This window comes from Idiotropiscis lumnitzeri, unplaced genomic scaffold, assembly GCF_059441095.1.
Source record: "Idiotropiscis lumnitzeri isolate Australia: NSW breed Sydney's pygmy pipehorse unplaced genomic scaffold, RoL_Ilum_1.0 HiC_scaffold_49, whole genome shotgun sequence".
Taxonomy (NCBI): domain Eukaryota; kingdom Metazoa; phylum Chordata; class Actinopteri; order Syngnathiformes; family Syngnathidae; genus Idiotropiscis; species Idiotropiscis lumnitzeri.
In genome coordinates, this window is record NW_028283587.1 from 1,357,992 (window position 1) to 1,379,482 (window position 21,491).

Genomic DNA, 21,491 nt, shown 5'->3' on the forward strand with positions numbered 1-21,491 from the left:
TATTCGGGGGCATTGTAGTTTCGCCGAGCGGCACGACGGGCGCTGGAGCGGTTAGACGGCCGGCGTGCGCCGAAGAAGAGCGTGGGCGAAGAGGAGAGTGGACGAAGAAGAGCACGTTCCCCCGGACACGATCGGTGGCGACGTTTCGCGCGGTTCGGACCGTACCAGAGCTCCGGCCGGCGTGCGTGGCAGTTAAGCCGTAGAGGAGCACCTTCCCCGGGCACGGGCGGTGCCAAGCGGCCCCTAAGTTTAACCGAATGGAAGCTCCGGAGGAGGAGGGCATGCTCGCGTCACAGTAAGCCGAAGAGGAGCACCTTCCCCGGGCACGGGCGGTTCCAAGCGGCCCCTAAGTTTAACCAAATGGAAGCTCCGGAGGAGGAGGGCATGCTCGCGTCACAGTAAGCCGAAGAGGAGCACCTTCGCCGGGCACGGGCGGTTCCAAGCGGCCCCTAAGTTTAACCGAATGGAAGCTCCGGAGGAGGCGGGCATGCTCGCGTCACAGTAAGCCGAAGAGGAGCACCTTCCCCGGGCACGGGCGGTGCCAAGCGGCCCCTAAGTTTAACCGAATGGAAGCTCCGGGGGAGGAGGGCGGGCGTGTGTCACAGTTAAGCCGAATTGGAACACCTCTTCCGCCCGGGCACGAACGGAGCGCGAAGCTGTCAGTTATGAATGAATAAATGAATAAATAAATAAATAAATAAAGAATGCCACCTTTCATTTCACAGGGCACACCGGACGGCGTACCAGCAGGTAATAGTCGGAGTAATTAAATAAATACAAAAAGAATGGCTGGGGAATAAAAAAATAATACGTTTTAATAATAATTTGTTTTTTTTGTTATAACATGAATTTCACTCTCTCTCTCTCTCTGTATATATAGATATATATCTATATATATATCTATATATATATCTATATATATATATATTTATTATATATATTGTATTTTTTTTTAAGCATTTTTGAAGGTGCGCCGCTACTTCGCGGATTTTCAGTTTCCGCGGGTGGTCTCGGTCCCCATTAACCGCGACAACCGAGGGTTCACTGTACTCCATAAAATTTACAAAAAGCGAGGTGAAACACTCAACCAGGGCTGCTTTTTTGAACATTTCTCGAGGGCCATGGCGAGCCATTTAAAAAAAGCTGCACAACTAACGTATAAAATATTGATAAATTTGCTCTGCCTGATGTGTGTGTCAAGTTTCACGAGTTGTCGTTCATATTTAGAACCTCATAATCAGCGTTGTTTTATTGCCGGACAGTGCAATGCCACTCCCACAACTTTTCACGAAAAAGGATGAATTTCGTATTGTGACATCCTCATGGACGAAACAGTCCTCCGAGCATATATGAGGGCGACCTTGTTGAGTTGCACGGAGAAAAACATCCAAGAAAATAACTTGTATTAGCTTTTACCAGTTGGTGGCGCTACTACTACGATGAAAAATAAGTTGGTAGATGTCTTCAGGGTTGAAGTATCCTCAAATGTGTACAACTTCGAGAAGATAGGATCATCTCAGTCATGTTGCCGGAGCTTTTGTTGCCACAAAGTACAATCGGACTTTTCAGCACCGTAATAGCCACGCCTTTTGCCAAAACGTCACAAAACTCGGCAGAGAGTAAGATCATTGTCTTGAGTCTTTTCTGACTAATTTTCAGTCGGATTCGTCAAAAGGGCACCGTGCAGTACGTGAAAATTAAAATAAAAACAAATTTTTTATTCCACTTGGCGGCGCTGTGTGTATAACAAAATAATAACATTAAGATGTCTTCAGGTCGGGACATTTTATTTACAGGTGAAGGTTTGGATTTTTAGGAGCATGTGCAGGGGAGTTATTAAGCATTCATTTATTTGTATTAGGTTCATTTTGTCTTCTTATTATTGATATTTGACAGATTCATTAAAAGCAGACAATTATGTTTTAGGTAAATTTTTTACCTGACATGTTTCGGCGAGTCTTTCGCCTTCTTCAGAGTGTCGCATGATGGTGTCTTGAGACCCGTCTTTATCAGCTGATGTTCCATGAGGGTGTGAATTACCTGTCAAAAAAATGAAAAATCATAGCAGTAAAAGAACAAGCACAACATGAACATTACAAATCAGCAATCACTGACCACTGCAAAAGGGAAAACCACATCATGGACCGGGAGAAGGGCAGGGTCATCCGCACCGAAGAGAACAAACAACAGCGCTGGATCAGAGAGGCCATTGAGATCTGCAAGCGAGGCATAAAAACCATGAACAGAGACAAGGGAGCCTTCATCCTCTCTACCACCTGGAGCAGCATCTTGGCGGAGTGAACGGACAGCGGGGGGCGTGACTTGCCTTCATTCTTGTGACAGGTAAGTCACGCCCTCATGGAACATCAGCTGATAAAGACGGGTCACAAGACACCATCATGTGACACTCTGAAGAAGGCGAAAGACTTTCGTATTGTGACATCCTCAAGGCCTAAACACTCATCCGAGCAAATATAAGGTAGATTTTGTTAACCTGCCCGGAGAAAAACATCAACGAAAATAATTTGTATTTGTTTTAACCAGTTGGTGGCGCTACCACTGCGATCAAAAATAAGTTGGCAGCCGTCTTCAGGGCCTGAATATCCTCAAATGTGAAAAATTTCGAGAAGATGGATCATCTGAATCATTTTGCAGGAACTTTTGTTGCCACGGAGAATAATCAGACTCTGCGGCACCGCAATAGCCACGCCCTTCGAAGGAAAGTCACAAAAATAGGGATAGAGTAAGATCAATGTCTTGAGTCTTTTCTAGCCAATTTTCAATCGGATTCGTTAAAAGGGCACCGTGCAGTACGTCAAAATGTAAAAAATGATATTGATTGACGCAAGGTGTATAACAGAATATAAACATATAGATGTCTTCAGGTACCGACTCTTTATGTATATGTGAAGTTTTGGATTTTTAGCAGCATGTGCAGGAGAGTTATTAAGCATTTTGTCCATTGCGGCGAAGGAAATCTTAAGTGAAAACTTTGAAGCCCCGCCCCCGTCATATAGTATTTCGGAAACAAAAGATTTTAGCCCCAGTGTTTGTCCCAGGTCTTAAGATGCTACAGACAGAATTTTAAGGCAATCAGATGAAGCCTTTAGGATCAGGGTGCAAAAGAATGACCCCTGTAAACATGCAAAAAAGGGCAAAAGTCGGACTTTCAAAAATTCATAACTCACTTCCTGTTCATATTAGACGTTAAAATATCAAATTTCTCGCCATGCCCGATGAGACTGCCAAGTTTGGTGAGTTTTTGTGCATGTTTCGGGGGTCAAAAATGCGATCGTACAATCGGAAAAATAATAATAATAATAATTTCTACAAAAACAATAGGGACTTCGCAGCCGTCGCAGCTCGGGCCCTAATAACAATTTCTAGAAAAACAATAGGGACCTCGCAGCGGTCACTGCTCGGGCCCTAATAATAATAATAATAATAATAATTTCCACAAAAACAATGGGGACCTCGTAGCGGTCGCTGCTCGGGCCCTAATAATAATTTCTACATAAACAATAGGGACCTCGCCGCGGTCGCTGCTCGGGCCCCAATAATAATTTCTACACAAAGTCCATTGTGGTGACCCGCCCCCTTTTAATAAATTCAAAATGGCCGACTTCCTGTAAAACCTAGCTCATTGCTCCAAGAGACTTTTTTGTAGGTCTTGGTCTTATACATACAGTGAACCCTCGCTACTTCGCGGTTCACCTTTCGCGGGTTCAGTGCTTCGCGGGTATAAAAAATATTCGGGGGCATTGTAGTTTCGCCGAGCGGCACGACGGGGCGCTGGAGCGGTTAGACGGCCGGCGTGCGCCGAAGAAGAGCGTGGGCGAAGAGAAGAGTGGACGAAGAAGAGCACGTTCCCCCGGACACGATCGGTGGCGACGTTTCGCGCGGTTCGGACCGTACCAGAGCTCCGGCCGGCGTGCGTGGCAGTTAAGCCGTAGAGGAGCACCTTCCCCGGGCACGGGCGGTGCCAAGCGGCCCCTAAGTTTAACCGAATGGAAGCTCCGGAGGAGGAGGGCATGCTCGCGACACAGTAAGCCGAAGAGGAGCACCTTCCCCGGGCACGGGCGGTGCCAAGCGGCCCCTAAGTTTAACCGAATGGAAGCTCCGGGGGAGGAGGGTGGGCGTGTGTCACAGTTAAGCCGAATTGGAGCACCTCTTCCGCCCGGGCACGAGCGGAGCGCGAAGCTGTCAGTTATGAATGAATAAATGAATAAATAAATAAATAAATAAAGAATGGCACCTTTCATTTCACAGGGCACACCAGACGGCGTACCAGCAGGTAAAAGTCTGAGTAATTAAATAAATACAAAAAGAATGGCTGGGGAATAAAAAAATAATACGTTTTAATAATAATTTGTTTTTTTTGTTATAACATGAATTTCACTCTCTCTCTCCCCGTATATATATATATATATATATATATATATATATATATATATATATATATATATATATATTTATTATATATATTGTATTTTTTTTTTAAGCATTTTTGAAGGTGCGCCGCTACTTCGCGGATTTTCAGTTTTCGCGGGTGGTCTCGGTCCCCATTAACCGCGATAACCGAGGGTTCACTGTACTCCATAAAATTTACAAAAAGCGAGGTGAAACACTCAACCAGGGCTGCTCTGCATGTTGTGCTGGGCCACCTGGAACAACAGCGGAGCTATGCAAGGATGCTCTTTGTGGACTACAGCTCGGCATTCAACACGATCATCCCAGACATCCTCGTCGCCAAACTGGACACTCTCGGCCTCCCTGCCCTCACACGCATCTGGATTAAGGACTTTCTGACCAACAGACCCCAGACTGTGTTGCTCGGCCCCTACACGTCCTCCACCCTCATGCTGAGCACCGGTTCCCCCCAAGGATGCGTGCTGAGCCCTCTCCTGTACGCCCTCTACACCTACGACTGCAGCCCGGCCCACGGCAACAACACCATCGTCAAGTTTGCTGACGACACGACAGTGGTCGGTCTGATCTCGGAAGGTGACGAGACAGCCTACAGAGAGGAGGTAGGGAGACTGACAACTTGGTGCAAGGACAACAGACTGCACCTTAACTCTGCTAAAACAAAGGAGATTGTCGTCGACTTCAGGAGGAACAAGACGCTGCCGCCCCCCCTCTGCATCGAAGGCGTGTGTGTGGAGAGGGTCCACACGTTCAAGTTCCTGGGAGTACAGATCTCCGATGACCTTTCTTGGAGTCACAACACCACAGCAGTGGTAAAGAAGGTCCGCCAACGTCTGCACTTCCTGAGAGTCCTCAGGAAATTCAACCTGGACAGGAAGCTGCTGCTGGCCTTCTACCACTCGTCCATCGAGAGCCTGCTGACGTACTGTGTCTCCACCTGGTACAGCGGCTGCACTGAGGCGGACAGAGTGAGGCTCCAGAGGACAGTCAAAACAGCGCAAAGGATTATTGGCTGCCCTCTCCCCTCGCTGTCGGACATCTACACCGCCCGGTGCCTCAGAAGGGCTCTCAACATCGTCAAAGACAATACCCACCCAAACTCACACCTGTTCGACTTGTTGCCCTCTGGCAGGCGCTACAGATGCATCAAATCAAGGACCAATAGACTGAGAAACAGTTTCTTTCCGAGAGCCATCTCCATACTGAACTCTCACACACACACGAGACCACCCTAACCTTGCAAAACAGCATTGTGATGTGTTTCTATATGCCCTATTCAGTACTGAATTCCATTGCACTGTCTTATTTATTTATCTAATTTATATATTGTCTGTATTATTGTTGTATTGCACTGGAGAGGGGAGCCCTCTAATCTCGTTGCACACTTGAGTACAATGACAATAAAGGGATTTCTATTTCTATTCTATTCTTTTTTTAACTTTTCTCGAGGGCCATGGCGAGCCATTTCAAAAAAGCTGCACAACTAACGTATAAAATATTGATAAATTTGCTCTGCCTGATGTGTGTGTAAAGTTTCACGAGTTGTCGTTCATATTTAGAACCTCATAATCAGCGTTGTTTTATTGCCGAACAGTGCAATGCCACTCCCACAACTTTTCACGAAAAAGGATGAATTTCGTATTGTGACATCCTCATGGCCGAAACAGTCATCCGAGCATATCTGAGGGCGACCTTGTTGAGTTGCACGGAGAAAAACATCCAAGAAAATAACTTGTATTAGCTTTTACCAGTTGGTGGCGCTACTACTACGATGAAAAATAAGTTGGTAGATGTCTTCAGGGCTGAAGTATCCTCAAATGTGTACAACTTCGAGAAGATAGGATCATCTGAGTCATGTTGCCGGAGCTTTTGTTGCCACAAAGTACAATCGGATTTTTCAGCACCGTAATAGCCACGCCTTTTGCCAAAACGTCACAAAATTCGGCACAGAGTAAGATCATTGTCTTGAGTCTTTTCTGACTAATTTTCAGTCGGATTCGTCAAAAGGGCACCGTGCAGTACGTGAAAATTAAAATAAAAACAAATTTTTGATTCCACTTGGCGGCGCTGTGTGTATAACAAAATAATAACATTAAGATGTCTTCAGGTCGGGACGTTTTATTTACAGGTGAAGGTTTGGATTTTTAGGAGCATGTGCAGGGGCGTTATTAAGCATTCATTTATTTGTATTAGGTTCATTTTGTCTTCTTATTATTGATATTTGACTGATTCATTAAAAGCAGACAATTATGTTTTAGGTTAATTTTTTACCTGACATGTTTCGGCGAGTCTTTCGCCTTCTTCAGAGTGTCGCATGATGGTGTCTTGAGACCCGTCTTTATCAGCTGATGTTCCATGAGGGTGTGTCTTACCTGTCAAAAAAATGAAAAATCAGAGCAGTAAAAGAACAAGCACAACATGAACATTACAAATCAGCAATCACTGACCACTGCAAAAGGGAAAACCACATCATGGACCGGGAGAAGGGCAGGGTCATCCGCACCGAAGAGAACAAACAACAGCGCTGGATCAGAGAGGCCATTGAGATCTGCAAGCGAGGCATAAAAACCATGAACAGAGACAAGGGAGCCTTCATCCTCTCTACCACCTGGAGCAGCATCTTGGCGGAGTGAACGGACAGCGGGGGGCGTGACTTGCCTTCATTCTTGTGACAGGTAAGTCACGCCCTCATGGAACATCAGCTGATAAAGACGGGCCACAAGACACCATCATGTGACACTCTGAAGAAGGCGAAAGACTTTCGTATTGTGACATCCTCAAGGCCTAAACACTCATCCGATCAAAAATAAGTTGGCAGCCGTCTTCAGGGCCTGAATATCCTCAAATGTGAAAGATTTCGAAAAGATGGATCATCTGAATCATTTTGCAGGAACTTTTGTTGCCACGGAGAATAATCAGACTCTGCGGCACCGTAATAGCCACGCCCTTCGAAGGAAAGTCACAAAAATAGGGAAAGAGTAAGATCAATGTCTTGAGTCTTTTCTAGCCAATTTTCAATCGGATTCGTTAAAAGGGCACCGTGCAGGACGTCAAAATGTAAAAAATGATATTGATTGGCGCAAGGTGTATAACAGAATATAAACATATAGATGTCTTCAGGTACCGACTCTTGATGTACATGTGAAGTTTTGGATTTTGAGCAGCATGTGCAAGAGAGTTATTAAGCATTTTGTCCATTGCGGCGAAGGAAATCTTAAGTGAAAACTTCGAAGCCCCGCCCCCGTCATATAGTATTTCGGAAACAAAAAATTTTAGCCCCAGTGTTTGTCCCAGGTCTTAAGATGCTACAGACATAATTTTAAGGCAATCAGATGAAGCCTTTAGGATCAGGGTGCAAAAGAATGACCCCTGTAAACATGCAAAAAAGGGCAAAAGTCGGACTTTCAAAAATTCATAACTCACTTCCTGTTCATATTAGACGTTAAAATATCAAATTTCTCGCCATGCCCGATGAGACTGCCAAGTTTGGTGAGTTTTTGTGCATGTTTCGGGGGTCAAAAATGCGATCGAACAATCGGAAAAATAATAATAATAATAATTTCTACAAAAACAATAGGGACTTCGCAGCGGTCGCTGCTCAGGCCCTAATAATAATAATAATAATAATAATAATAAAAGTAATAATATTTTCTACAAAAACAATAGGGACCTCGCAGCCGTCGCAGCTCGGGCCCTAATAACAATTTCTAGAAAAACAATAGGGACCTCGCAGCGGTCACTGCTCGGGCCCTAATAATAATAATAATAATAATTTCCACAAAAACAATGGGGACCTCGTAGCGGTCGCTGCTCGGGCCCTAATAATAATTTCTACATAAACAATAGGGACCTCGCCGCGGTCGCTGCTCGGGCCCCAATAATAATTTCTACACAAAGTCCATGGTGGTGACCCGCCCCTTTTAAGTAAATTCAAAATGGCCGACTTCCTGTAAAACCTAGCTCATTGCTCCAAGAGACTTTTTTGTAGGTCTTGGTCTTATACATACAGTGAACCCTCGCTACTTCGCGGTTCACCTTTCGCGGGTTCAGTGCTTCGCGGGTATAAAAAATATTCGGGGGCATTGTAGTTTCGCCGAGCGGCACGACGGGCGCTGGAGCGGTTAGACGGCCGGCGTGCGCCGAAGAAGAGCGTGGGCGAAGAGGAGAGTGGACGAAGAAGAGCACGTTCCCCCGGACACGATCGGTGGCGACGTTTCGCGCGGTTCGGACCGTACCAGAGCTCCGGCCGGCGTGCGTGGCAGTTAAGCCGTAGAGGAGCACCTTCCCCGGGCACGGGCGGTGCCAAGCGGCCCCTAAGTTTAACCGAATGGAAGCTCCGGAGGAGGAGGGCATGCTCGCGTCACAGTAAGCCGAAGAGGAGCACCTTCCCCGGGCACGGGCGGTTCCAAGCGGCCCCTAAGTTTAACCAAATGGAAGCTCCGGAGGAGGAGGGCATGCTCGCGTCACAGTAAGCCGAAGAGGAGCACCTTCGCCGGGCACGGGCGGTTCCAAGCGGCCCCTAAGTTTAACCGAATGGAAGCTCCGGAGGAGGCGGGCATGCTCGCGTCACAGTAAGCCGAAGAGGAGCACCTTCCCCGGGCACGGGCGGTGCCAAGCGGCCCCTAAGTTTAACCGAATGGAAGCTCCGGGGGAGGAGGGCGGGCGTGTGTCACAGTTAAGCCGAATTGGAACACCTCTTCCGCCCGGGCACGAACGGAGCGCGAAGCTGTCAGTTATGAATGAATAAATGAATAAATAAATAAATAAATAAAGAATGCCACCTTTCATTTCACAGGGCACACCGGACGGCGTACCAGCAGGTAATAGTCGGAGTAATTAAATAAATACAAAAAGAATGGCTGGGGAATAAAAAAATAATACGTTTTAATAATAATTTGTTTTTTTTGTTATAACATGAATTTCACTCTCTCTCTCTCTCTGTATATATAGATATATATCTATATATATATCTATATATATATCTATATATATATATATTTATTATATATATTGTATTTTTTTTTAAGCATTTTTGAAGGTGCGCCGCTACTTCGCGGATTTTCAGTTTCCGCGGGTGGTCTCGGTCCCCATTAACCGCGACAACCGAGGGTTCACTGTACTCCATAAAATTTACAAAAAGCGAGGTGAAACACTCAACCAGGGCTGCTTTTTTGAACATTTCTCGAGGGCCATGGCGAGCCATTTAAAAAAAGCTGCACAACTAACGTATAAAATATTGATAAATTTGCTCTGCCTGATGTGTGTGTCAAGTTTCACGAGTTGTCGTTCATATTTAGAACCTCATAATCAGCGTTGTTTTATTGCCGGACAGTGCAATGCCACTCCCACAACTTTTCACGAAAAAGGATGAATTTCGTATTGTGACATCCTCATGGACGAAACAGTCCTCCGAGCATATATGAGGGCGACCTTGTTGAGTTGCACGGAGAAAAACATCCAAGAAAATAACTTGTATTAGCTTTTACCAGTTGGTGGCGCTACTACTACGATGAAAAATAAGTTGGTAGATGTCTTCAGGGTTGAAGTATCCTCAAATGTGTACAACTTCGAGAAGATAGGATCATCTCAGTCATGTTGCCGGAGCTTTTGTTGCCACAAAGTACAATCGGACTTTTCAGCACCGTAATAGCCACGCCTTTTGCCAAAACGTCACAAAACTCGGCAGAGAGTAAGATCATTGTCTTGAGTCTTTTCTGACTAATTTTCAGTCGGATTCGTCAAAAGGGCACCGTGCAGTACGTGAAAATTAAAATAAAAACAAATTTTTTATTCCACTTGGCGGCGCTGTGTGTATAACAAAATAATAACATTAAGATGTCTTCAGGTCGGGACATTTTATTTACAGGTGAAGGTTTGGATTTTTAGGAGCATGTGCAGGGGAGTTATTAAGCATTCATTTATTTGTATTAGGTTCATTTTGTCTTCTTATTATTGATATTTGACAGATTCATTAAAAGCAGACAATTATGTTTTAGGTAAATTTTTTACCTGACATGTTTCGGCGAGTCTTTCGCCTTCTTCAGAGTGTCGCATGATGGTGTCTTGAGACCCGTCTTTATCAGCTGATGTTCCATGAGGGTGTGAATTACCTGTCAAAAAAATGAAAAATCATAGCAGTAAAAGAACAAGCACAACATGAACATTACAAATCAGCAATCACTGACCACTGCAAAAGGGAAAACCACATCATGGACCGGGAGAAGGGCAGGGTCATCCGCACCGAAGAGAACAAACAACAGCGCTGGATCAGAGAGGCCATTGAGATCTGCAAGCGAGGCATAAAAACCATGAACAGAGACAAGGGAGCCTTCATCCTCTCTACCACCTGGAGCAGCATCTTGGCGGAGTGAACGGACAGCGGGGGGCGTGACTTGCCTTCATTCTTGTGACAGGTAAGTCACGCCCTCATGGAACATCAGCTGATAAAGACGGGTCACAAGACACCATCATGTGACACTCTGAAGAAGGCGAAAGACTTTCGTATTGTGACATCCTCAAGGCCTAAACACTCATCCGAGCAAATATAAGGTAGATTTTGTTAACCTGCCCGGAGAAAAACATCAACGAAAATAATTTGTATTTGTTTTAACCAGTTGGTGGCGCTACCACTGCGATCAAAAATAAGTTGGCAGCCGTCTTCAGGGCCTGAATATCCTCAAATGTGAAAAATTTCGAGAAGATGGATCATCTGAATCATTTTGCAGGAACTTTTGTTGCCACGGAGAATAATCAGACTCTGCGGCACCGCAATAGCCACGCCCTTCGAAGGAAAGTCACAAAAATAGGGATAGAGTAAGATCAATGTCTTGAGTCTTTTCTAGCCAATTTTCAATCTGATTCGTTAAAAGGGCACCGTGCAGTACGTCAAAATGTAAAAAATGATATTGATTGACGCAAGGTGTATAACAGAATATAAACATATAGATGTCTTCAGGTACCGACTCTTTATGTATATGTGAAGTTTTGGATTTTTAGCAGCATGTGCAGGAGAGTTATTAAGCATTTTGTCCATTGCGGCGAAGGAAATCTTAAGTGAAAACTTTGAAGCCCCGCCCCCGTCATATAGTATTTCGGAAACAAAAGATTTTAGCCCCAGTGTTTGTCCCAGGTCTTAAGATGCTACAGACAGAATTTTAAGGCAATCAGATGAAGCCTTTAGGATCAGGGTGCAAAAGAATGACCCCTGTAAACATGCAAAAAAGGGCAAAAGTCGGACTTTCAAAAATTCATAACTCACTTCCTGTTCATATTAGACGTTAAAATATCAAATTTCTCGCCATGCCCGATGAGACTGCCAAGTTTGGTGAGTTTTTGTGCATGTTTCGGGGGTCAAAAATGCGATCGTACAATCGGAAAAATAATAATAATAATAATTTCTACAAAAACAACAGGGACTTCGCAGCGGTCGCTGCTCAGGCCCTAATAATAATAATAATAATAATAATAATAATTTCTACAAAAACAACAGGGACTTCGCAGCCGTCGCAGCTCGGGCCCTAATAACAATTTCTAGAAAAACAATAGGGACCTCGCAGCGGTCACTGCTCGGGCCCTAATAATAATAATAATAATAATAATTTCCACAAAAACAATGGGGACCTCGTAGCGGTCGCTGCTCGGGCCCTAATAATAATTTCTACATAAACAATAGGGACCTCGCCGCGGTCGCTGCTCGGGCCCCAATAATAATTTCTACACAAAGTCCATTGTGGTGACCCGCCCCCTTTTAATAAATTCAAAATGGCCGACTTCCTGTAAAACCTAGCTCATTGCTCCAAGAGACTTTTTTGTAGGTCTTGGTCTTATACATACAGTGAACCCTCGCTACTTCGCGGTTCACCTTTCGCGGGTTCAGTGCTTCGCGGGTATAAAAAATATTCGGGGGCATTGTAGTTTCGCCGAGCGGCACGACGGGGCGCTGGAGCGGTTAGACGGCCGGCGTGCGCCGAAGAAGAGCGTGGGCGAAGAGAAGAGTGGACGAAGAAGAGCACGTTCCCCCGGACACGATCGGTGGCGACGTTTCGCGCGGTTCGGACCGTACCAGAGCTCCGGCCGGCGTGCGTGGCAGTTAAGCCGTAGAGGAGCACCTTCCCCGGGCACGGGCGGTGCCAAGCGGCCCCTAAGTTTAACCGAATGGAAGCTCCGGAGGAGGAGGGCATGCTCGCGACACAGTAAGCCGAAGAGGAGCACCTTCCCCGGGCACGGGCGGTGCCAAGCGGCCCCTAAGTTTAACCGAATGGAAGCTCCGGGGGAGGAGGGTGGGCGTGTGTCACAGTTAAGCCGAATTGGAGCACCTCTTCCGCCCGGGCACGAGCGGAGCGCGAAGCTGTCAGTTATGAATGAATAAATGAATAAATAAATAAATAAATAAAGAATGGCACCTTTCATTTCACAGGGCACACCAGACGGCGTACCAGCAGGTAAAAGTCTGAGTAATTAAATAAATACAAAAAGAATGGCTGGGGAATAAAAAAATAATACGTTTTAATAATAATTTGTTTTTTTTGTTATAACATGAATTTCACTCTCTCTCTCCCCGTATATATATATATATATATATATATATATATATATATATATATATATATATATATATATTTATTATATATATTGTATTTTTTTTTTAAGCATTTTTGAAGGTGCGCCGCTACTTCGCGGATTTTCAGTTTTCGCGGGTGGTCTCGGTCCCCATTAACCGCGATAACCGAGGGTTCACTGTACTCCATAAAATTTACAAAAAGCGAGGTGAAACACTCAACCAGGGCTGCTCTGCATGTTGTGCTGGGCCACCTGGAACAACAGCGGAGCTATGCAAGGATGCTCTTTGTGGACTACAGCTCGGCATTCAACACGATCATCCCAGACATCCTCGTCGCCAAACTGGACACTCTCGGCCTCCCTGCCCTCACACGCATCTGGATTAAGGACTTTCTGACCAACAGACCCCAGACTGTGTTGCTCGGCCCCTACACGTCCTCCACCCTCATGCTGAGCACCGGTTCCCCCCAAGGATGCGTGCTGAGCCCTCTCCTGTACGCCCTCTACACCTACGACTGCAGCCCGGCCCACGGCAACAACACCATCGTCAAGTTTGCTGACGACACGACAGTGGTCGGTCTGATCTCGGAAGGTGACGAGACAGCCTACAGAGAGGAGGTAGGGAGACTGACAACTTGGTGCAAGGACAACAGACTGCACCTTAACTCTGCTAAAACAAAGGAGATTGTCGTCGACTTCAGGAGGAACAAGACGCTGCCGCCCCCCCTCTGCATCGAAGGCGTGTGTGTGGAGAGGGTCCACACGTTCAAGTTCCTGGGAGTACAGATCTCCGATGACCTTTCTTGGAGTCACAACACCACAGCAGTGGTAAAGAAGGTCCGCCAACGTCTGCACTTCCTGAGAGTCCTCAGGAAATTCAACCTGGACAGGAAGCTGCTGCTGGCCTTCTACCACTCGTCCATCGAGAGCCTGCTGACGTACTGTGTCTCCACCTGGTACAGCGGCTGCACTGAGGCGGACAGAGTGAGGCTCCAGAGGACAGTCAAAACAGCGCAAAGGATTATTGGCTGCCCTCTCCCCTCGCTGTCGGACATCTACACCGCCCGGTGCCTCAGAAGGGCTCTCAACATCGTCAAAGACAATACCCACCCAAACTCACACCTGTTCGACCTGTTGCCCTCTGGCAGGCGCTACAGATGCATCAAATCAAGGACCAATAGACTGAGAAACAGTTTCTTTCCGAGAGCCATCTCCATACTGAACTCTCACACACACACGAGACCACCCTAACCTTGCAAAACAGCATTGTGATGTGTTTCTATATGCCCTATTCAGTACTGAATTCCATTGCACTGTCTTATTTATTTATCTAATTTATATATTGTCTGTATTATTGTTGTATTGCACTGGAGAGGGGAGCCCTCTAATCTCGTTGCACACTTGAGTACAATGACAATAAAGGGATTTCTATTTCTATTCTATTCTTTTTTTAACTTTTCTCGAGGGCCATGGCGAGCCATTTCAAAAAAGCTGCACAACTAACGTATAAAATATTGATAAATTTGCTCTGCCTGATGTGTGTGTAAAGTTTCACGAGTTGTCGTTCATATTTAGAACCTCATAATCAGCGTTGTTTTATTGCCGAACAGTGCAATGCCACTCCCACAACTTTTCACGAAAAAGGATGAATTTCGTATTGTGACATCCTCATGGCCGAAACAGTCATCCGAGCATATATGAGGGCGACCTTGTTGAGTTGCACGGAGAAAAACATCCAAGAAAATAACTTGTATTAGCTTTTACCAGTTGGTGGCGCTACTACTACGATGAAAAATAAGTTGATAGATGTCTTCAGGGCTGAAGTATCCTCAAATGTGTACAACTTCGAGAAGATAGGATCATCTGAGTCATGTTGCCGGAGCTTTTGTTGCCACAAAGTACAATCGGATTTTTCAGCACCGTAATAGCCACGCCTTTTGCCAAAACGTCACAAAATTCGGCACAGAGTAAGATCATTGTCTTGAGTCTTTTCTGACTGATTTTCAGTCGGATTCGTCAAAAGGGCACCGTGCAGTACGTGAAAATTAAAATAAAAAAAAATTTTTGATTCCACTTGGCGGCGCTGTGTGTATAACAAAATAATAACATTAAGATGTCTTCAGGTCGGGACGTTTTATTTACAGGTGAAGGTTTGGATTTTTAGGAGCATGTGCAGGGGCGTTATTAAGCATTCATTTATTTGTATTAGGTTCATTTTGTCTTCTTATTATTGATATTTGACTGATTCATTAAAAGCAGACAATTATGTTTTAGGTTAATTTTTTACCTGACATGTTTCGGCGAGTCTTTCGCCTTCTTCAGAGTGTCGCATGATGGTGTCTTGAGACCCGTCTTTATCAGCTGATGTTCCATGAGGGTGTGACTTACCTGTCAAAAAAATGAAAAATCAGAGCAGTAAAAGAACAAGCACAACATGAACATTACAAATCAGCAATCACTGACCACTGCAAAAGGGAAAACCACATCATGGACCGGGAGAAGGGCAGGGTCATCCGCACCGAAGAGAACAAACAACAGCGCTGGATCAGAGAGGCCATTGAGATCTGCAAGCGAGGCATAAAAACCATGAACAGAGACAAGGGAGCCTTCATCCTCTCTACCACCTGGAGCAGCATCTTGGCGGAGTGAACGGACAGCGGGGGGCGTGACTTGCCTTCATTCTTGTGACAGGTAAGTCACGCCCTCATGGAACATCAGCTGATAAAGACGGGCCACAAGACACCATCATGTGACACTCTGAAGAAGGCGAAAGACTTTCGTATTGTGACATCCTCAAGGCCTAAACACTCATCCGATCAAAAATAAGTTGGCAGCCGTCTTCAGGGCCTGAATATCCTCAAATGTGAAAAATTTCGAGAAGATGGATCATCTGAATCATTTTGCAGGAACTTTTGTTGCCACGGAGAATAATCAGACTCTGCGGCACCGTAATAGCCACGCCCTTCGAAGGAAAGTCACAAAAATAGGGAAAGAGTAAGATCAATGTCTTGAGTCTTTTCTAGCCAATTTTCAATCGGATTCGTTAAAAGGGCACCGTGCAGGACGTCAAAATGTAAAAAATGATATTGATTGGCGCAAGGTGTATAACAGAATATAAACATATAGATGTCTTCAGGTACCGACTCTTGATGTACATGTGAAGTTTTGGATTTTTAGCAGCATGTGCAAGAGAGTTATTAAGCATTTTGTCCATTGCGGCGAAGGAAATCTTAAGTGAAAACTTCGAAGCCCCGCCCCCGTCATATAGTATTTCGGAAACAAAAAATTTTAGCCCCAGTGTTTGTCCCAGGTCTTAAGATGCTACAGACAGAATTTTAAGGCAATCAGATGAAGCCTTTAGGATCAGGGTGCAAAAGAATGACCCCTGTAAACATGCAAAAAAGGGCAAAAGTCGGACTTTCAAAAATTCATAACTCACTTCCTGTTCATATTAGACGTTAAAATATCAAATTTTTCGCCATGCCCGATGAGACTGCCAAGTTTGGTGAATTTTTGTGCATGTTTCGGGGGTCAAAAATGCAATCGAACAATCGGAAAAATAATAATAATAATAATTTCTACAAAAACAACAGGGACTTCGCAGCGGTCGCTGCTCAGGCCCTAATAATAATAATAATAATAATAATAAAAGTATTAATATTTTCTACAAAAACAATAGGGACCTCGCAGCCGTCGCAGCTCGGGCCCTAATAACAATTTCTAGAAAAACAATAGGGACCTCGCAGCGGTCACTGCTCGGGCCCTAATAATAATAATAATAATAATTTCCACAAAAACAATGGGGACCTCGTAGCGGTCGCTGCTCGGGCCCGAATAATAATTTCTACATAAACAATAGGGACCTCGCCGCGGTCGCTGCTCGGGCCCCAATAATAATTTCTACACAAAGTCCATTGTGGTGACCCGCCCCTTTTAAGTAAATTCAAAATGGCCGACTTCCTGTAAAACCTAGCTCATTGCTCCAAGAGACTTTTTTTGTAGGTCTTGGTCTTATACATACAGTGAACCCTCGCTACTTCGCGGTTCACCTTTCGCGGGTTCAGTGCTTCGCGGGTATAAAAAATATTCGGGGGCATTGTAGTTTCGCCGAGCGGCACGACGGGCGCTGGAGCGGTTAGACGGCCGGCGTGCGCCGAAGAAGAGCGTGGGCGAAGAGGAGAGTGGACGAAGAAGAGCACGTTCCCCCGGACACGATCGGTGGCGACGTTTCGCGCGGTTCGGACCGTACCAGAGCTCCGGCCGGCGTGCGTGGCAGTTAAGCCGTAGAGGAGCACCTTCCCCGGGCACGGGCGGTGCCAAGCGGCCCCTAAGTTTAACCGAATGGAAGCTCCGGAGGAGGAGGGCATGCTCGCGTCACAGTAAGCCGAAGAGGAGCACCTTCCCCGGGCACGGGCGGTTCCAAGCGGCCCCTAAGTTTAACCAAATGGAAGCTCCGGAGGAGGAGGGCATGCTCGCGTCACAGTAAGCCGAAGAGGAGCACCTTCGCCGGGCACGGGCGGTTCCAAGCGGCCCCTAAGTTTAACCGAATGGAAGCTCCGGAGGAGGCGGGCATGCTCGCGTCACAGTAAGCCGAAGAGGAGCACCTTCCCCGGGCACGGGCGGTGCCAAGCGGCCCCTAAGTTTAACCGAATGGAAGCTCCGGGGGAGGAGGGCGGGCGTGTGTCACAGTTAAGCCGAATTGGAACACCTCTTCCGCCCGGGCACGAACGGAGCGCGAAGCTGTCAGTTATGAATGAATAAATGAATAAATAAATAAATAAATAAAGAATGCCACCTTTCATTTCACAGGGCACACCGGACGGCGTACCAGCAGGTAATAGTCGGAGTAATTAAATAAATACAAAAAGAATGGCTGGGGAATAAAAAAATAATACGTTTTAATAATAATTTGTTTTTTTTGTTATAACATGAATTTCACTCTCTCTCTCTCTCTGTATATATATATATATATATATATCTATGTATATATCTATCTATATATATATATATATATTTATTATATATATTGTATTTTTTTTTAAGCATTTTTGAAGGTGCGCCGCTACTTCGCGGATTTTCAGTTTCCGCAGGTGGTCTCGGTCCCCATTAACCGCGACAACCGAGGGTTCACTGTACTCCATAAAATTTACAAAAAGCGAGGTGAAACACTCAACCAGGGCTGCTTTTTTGAACATTTCTCGAGGGCCATGGCGAGCCATTTAAAAAAAGCTTCACAACTAACGTATAAAATATTGATAAATTTGCTCTGCCTGATGTGTGTGTCAAGTTTCACGAGTTGTCGTTCATATTTAGAACCTCATAATCAGCGTTGTTTTATTGCCGGACAGTGCAATGCCACTCCCACAACTTTTCACGAAAAAGGATGAATTTCGTATTGTGACATCCTCATGGACGAAACAGTCCTCCGAGCATATATGAGGGCGACCTTGTTGAGTTGCACGGAGAAAAACATCCAAGAAAATAACTTGTATTAGCTTTTACCAGTTGGTGGCGCTACTACTACGATGAAAAATAAGTTGGTAGATGTCTTCAGGGTTGAAGTATCCTCAAATGTGTACAACTTCGAGAAGATAGGATCATCTCAGTCATGTTGCCGGAGCTTTTGTTGCCACAAAGTACAATCGGACTTTTCAGCACCGTAATAGCCACGCCTTTTGCCAAAACGTCACAAAACTCGGCAGAGAGTAAGATCATTGTCTTGAGTCTTTTCTGACTAATTTTCAGTCGGATTCGTCAAAAGGGCACCGTGCAGTACGTGAAAATTAAAATAAAAACAAATTTTTTATTCCACTTGGCGGCGCTGTGTGTATAACAAAATAATAACATTAAGATGTCTTCAGGTCGGGACATTTTATTTACAGGTGAAGGTTTGGATTTTTAGGAGCATGTGCAGGGGAGTTATTAAGCATTCATTTATTTGTATTAGGTTCATTTTGTCTTCTTATTATTGATATTTGACAGATTCATTAAAAGCAGACAATTATGTTTTAGGTAAATTTTTTACCTGACATGTTTCGGCGAGTCTTTCGCCTTCTTCAGAGTGTCGCATGATGGTGTCTTGAGACCCGTCTTTATCAGCTGATGTTCCATGAGGGTGTGAATTACCTGTCAAAAAAGTGAAAAATCATAGCAGTAAAAGAACAAGCACAACATGAACATTACAAATCAGCAATCACTGACCACTGCAAAAGGGAAAACCACATCATGGACCGGGAGAAGGGCAGGGTCATCCGCACCGAAGAGAACAAACAACAGCGCTGGATCAGAGAGGCCATTGAGATCTGCAAGCGAGGCATAAAAACCATGAACAGAGACAAGGGAGCCTTCATCCTCTCTACCACCTGGAGCAGCATCTTGGCGGAGTGAACGGACAGCGGGGGGCGTGACTTGCCTTCATTCTTGTGACAGTTAAGTCACGCCCTCATGGAACATCAGCTGATAAAGACGGGTCACAAGACACCATCATGTGACACTCTGAAGAAGGCGAAAGACTTTCGTATTGTGACATCCTCAAGGCCTAAACACTCATCCGAGCAAATATAAGGTAGATTTTGTTAACCTGCCCGGAGAAAAACATCAACGAAAATAATTTGTATTTGTTTTAACCAGTTGGTGGCGCTACCACTGCGATCAAAAATAAGTTGGCAGCCGTCTTCAGGGCCTGAATATCCTCAAATGTGAAAAATTTCGAGAAGATGGATCATCTGAATCATTTTGCAGGAACTTTTGTTGCCACGGAGAATAATCAGACTCTGCGGCACCGCAATAGCCACGCCCTTCGAAGGAAAGTCACAAAAATAGGGATAGAGTAAGATCAATGTCTTGAGTCTTTTCTAGCCAATTTTCAATCGGATTCGTTAAAAGGGCACCGTGCAGTACGTCAAAATGTAAAAAATGATATTGATTGGCGCAAGGTGTATAACAGAATATAAACATATAGATGTCTTCAGGTACCGACTCTTTATGTATATGTGAAGTTTTGGATTTTTAGCAGCATGTGCAGGAGAGTTATTAAGCATTTTGTCCATTGCGGCGAAGGAAATCTTAAGTGAAAACTTTGAAGCCCCGCCCCCGTCATATAGTATTTCGGAAACAAAAGATTTTAGCCCCAGTGTTTGTCCCAGGTCTTAAGATGCTACAGACATAATTTTAAGGCAATCAGATGAAGCCTTTAGGATCAGGGTGCAAAAGAATGACCCCTGTAAACATGCAAAAAAGGGCAAAAGTCGGACTTTCAAAAATTCATAACTCACTTCCTGTTCATATTAGACGTTAAAATATCAAATTTCTCGCCATGCCCGATGAGACTGCCAAGTTTGGTGAGTTTTTGTGCATGTTTCGGGGGTCAAAAATGCGATCGAACAATCGGAAAAATAATAATAATAATAATTTCTACAAAAACAATAGGGACTTCGCAGCGGTCGCTGCTCAGGCCCTAATAATAATAATAATAATAATAATAATAAAAGTAATAATATTTTCTACAAAAACAATAGGGACCTCGCAGCCGTCGCAGCTCGGGCCCTAATAACAATTTCTAGAAAAACAATAGGGACCTCGCAGCGGTCACTGCTCGGGCCCTAATAATAATAATAATAATAATTTCCACAAAAACAATGGGGACCTCGTAGCGGTCGCTGCTCGGGCCCTAATAATAATTTCTACATAAACAATAGGGACCTCGCCGCGGTCGCTGCTCGGGCCCCAATAATAATTTCTACACAAAGTCCATGGTGGTGACCCGCCCCTTTTAAGTAAATTCAAAATGGCCGACTTCCTGTAAAACCTAGCTCATTGCTCCAAGAGACTTTTTTGTAGGTCTTGGTCTTATACATACAGTGAACCCTCGCTACTTCGCGGTTCACCTTTCGCGGGTTCAGTGCTTCGCGGGTATAAAAAATATTCGGGGGCATTGTAGTTTCGCCGAGCGGCACGACGGGCGCTGGAGCGGTTAGACGGCCGGCGTGCGCCGAAGAAGAGCGTGGGCGAAGAGGAGAGTGGACGAAGAAGAGCACGTTCCCCCGGACACGATCGGTGGCGACGTTTCGCGCGGTTCGGACCGTACCAGGGCTCCGGCCGGCGTGCGTGGCAGTTAAGCCGTAGAGGAGCACCGTCCCCGGGCACGGGCGGTGCCAAGCGGCCCCTAAGTTTAACCGAATGGAAGCTCCGGAGGAGGAGGGCATGCTCGCGTCACAGTAAGCCGAAGAGGAGCACCTTCCCCAGGCACGGGCGGTTCCAAGCGGCCCCTAAGTTTAACCAAATGGAAGCTCCGGAGGAGGAGGGCATGCTCGCGTCACAGTAAGCCGAAGAGGAGCACCTTTGCCGGGCACGGGCGGTTCCAAGCGGCCCCTAAGTTTAACCGAATGGAAGCTCCGGAGGAGGCGGGCATGCTCGCGTCACAGTAAGCCGAAGAGGAGCACCTTCCCGGGGCACGGGCGGTGCCAAGCGGCCCCTAAGTTTAACCGAATGGAAGCTCCGGGGGA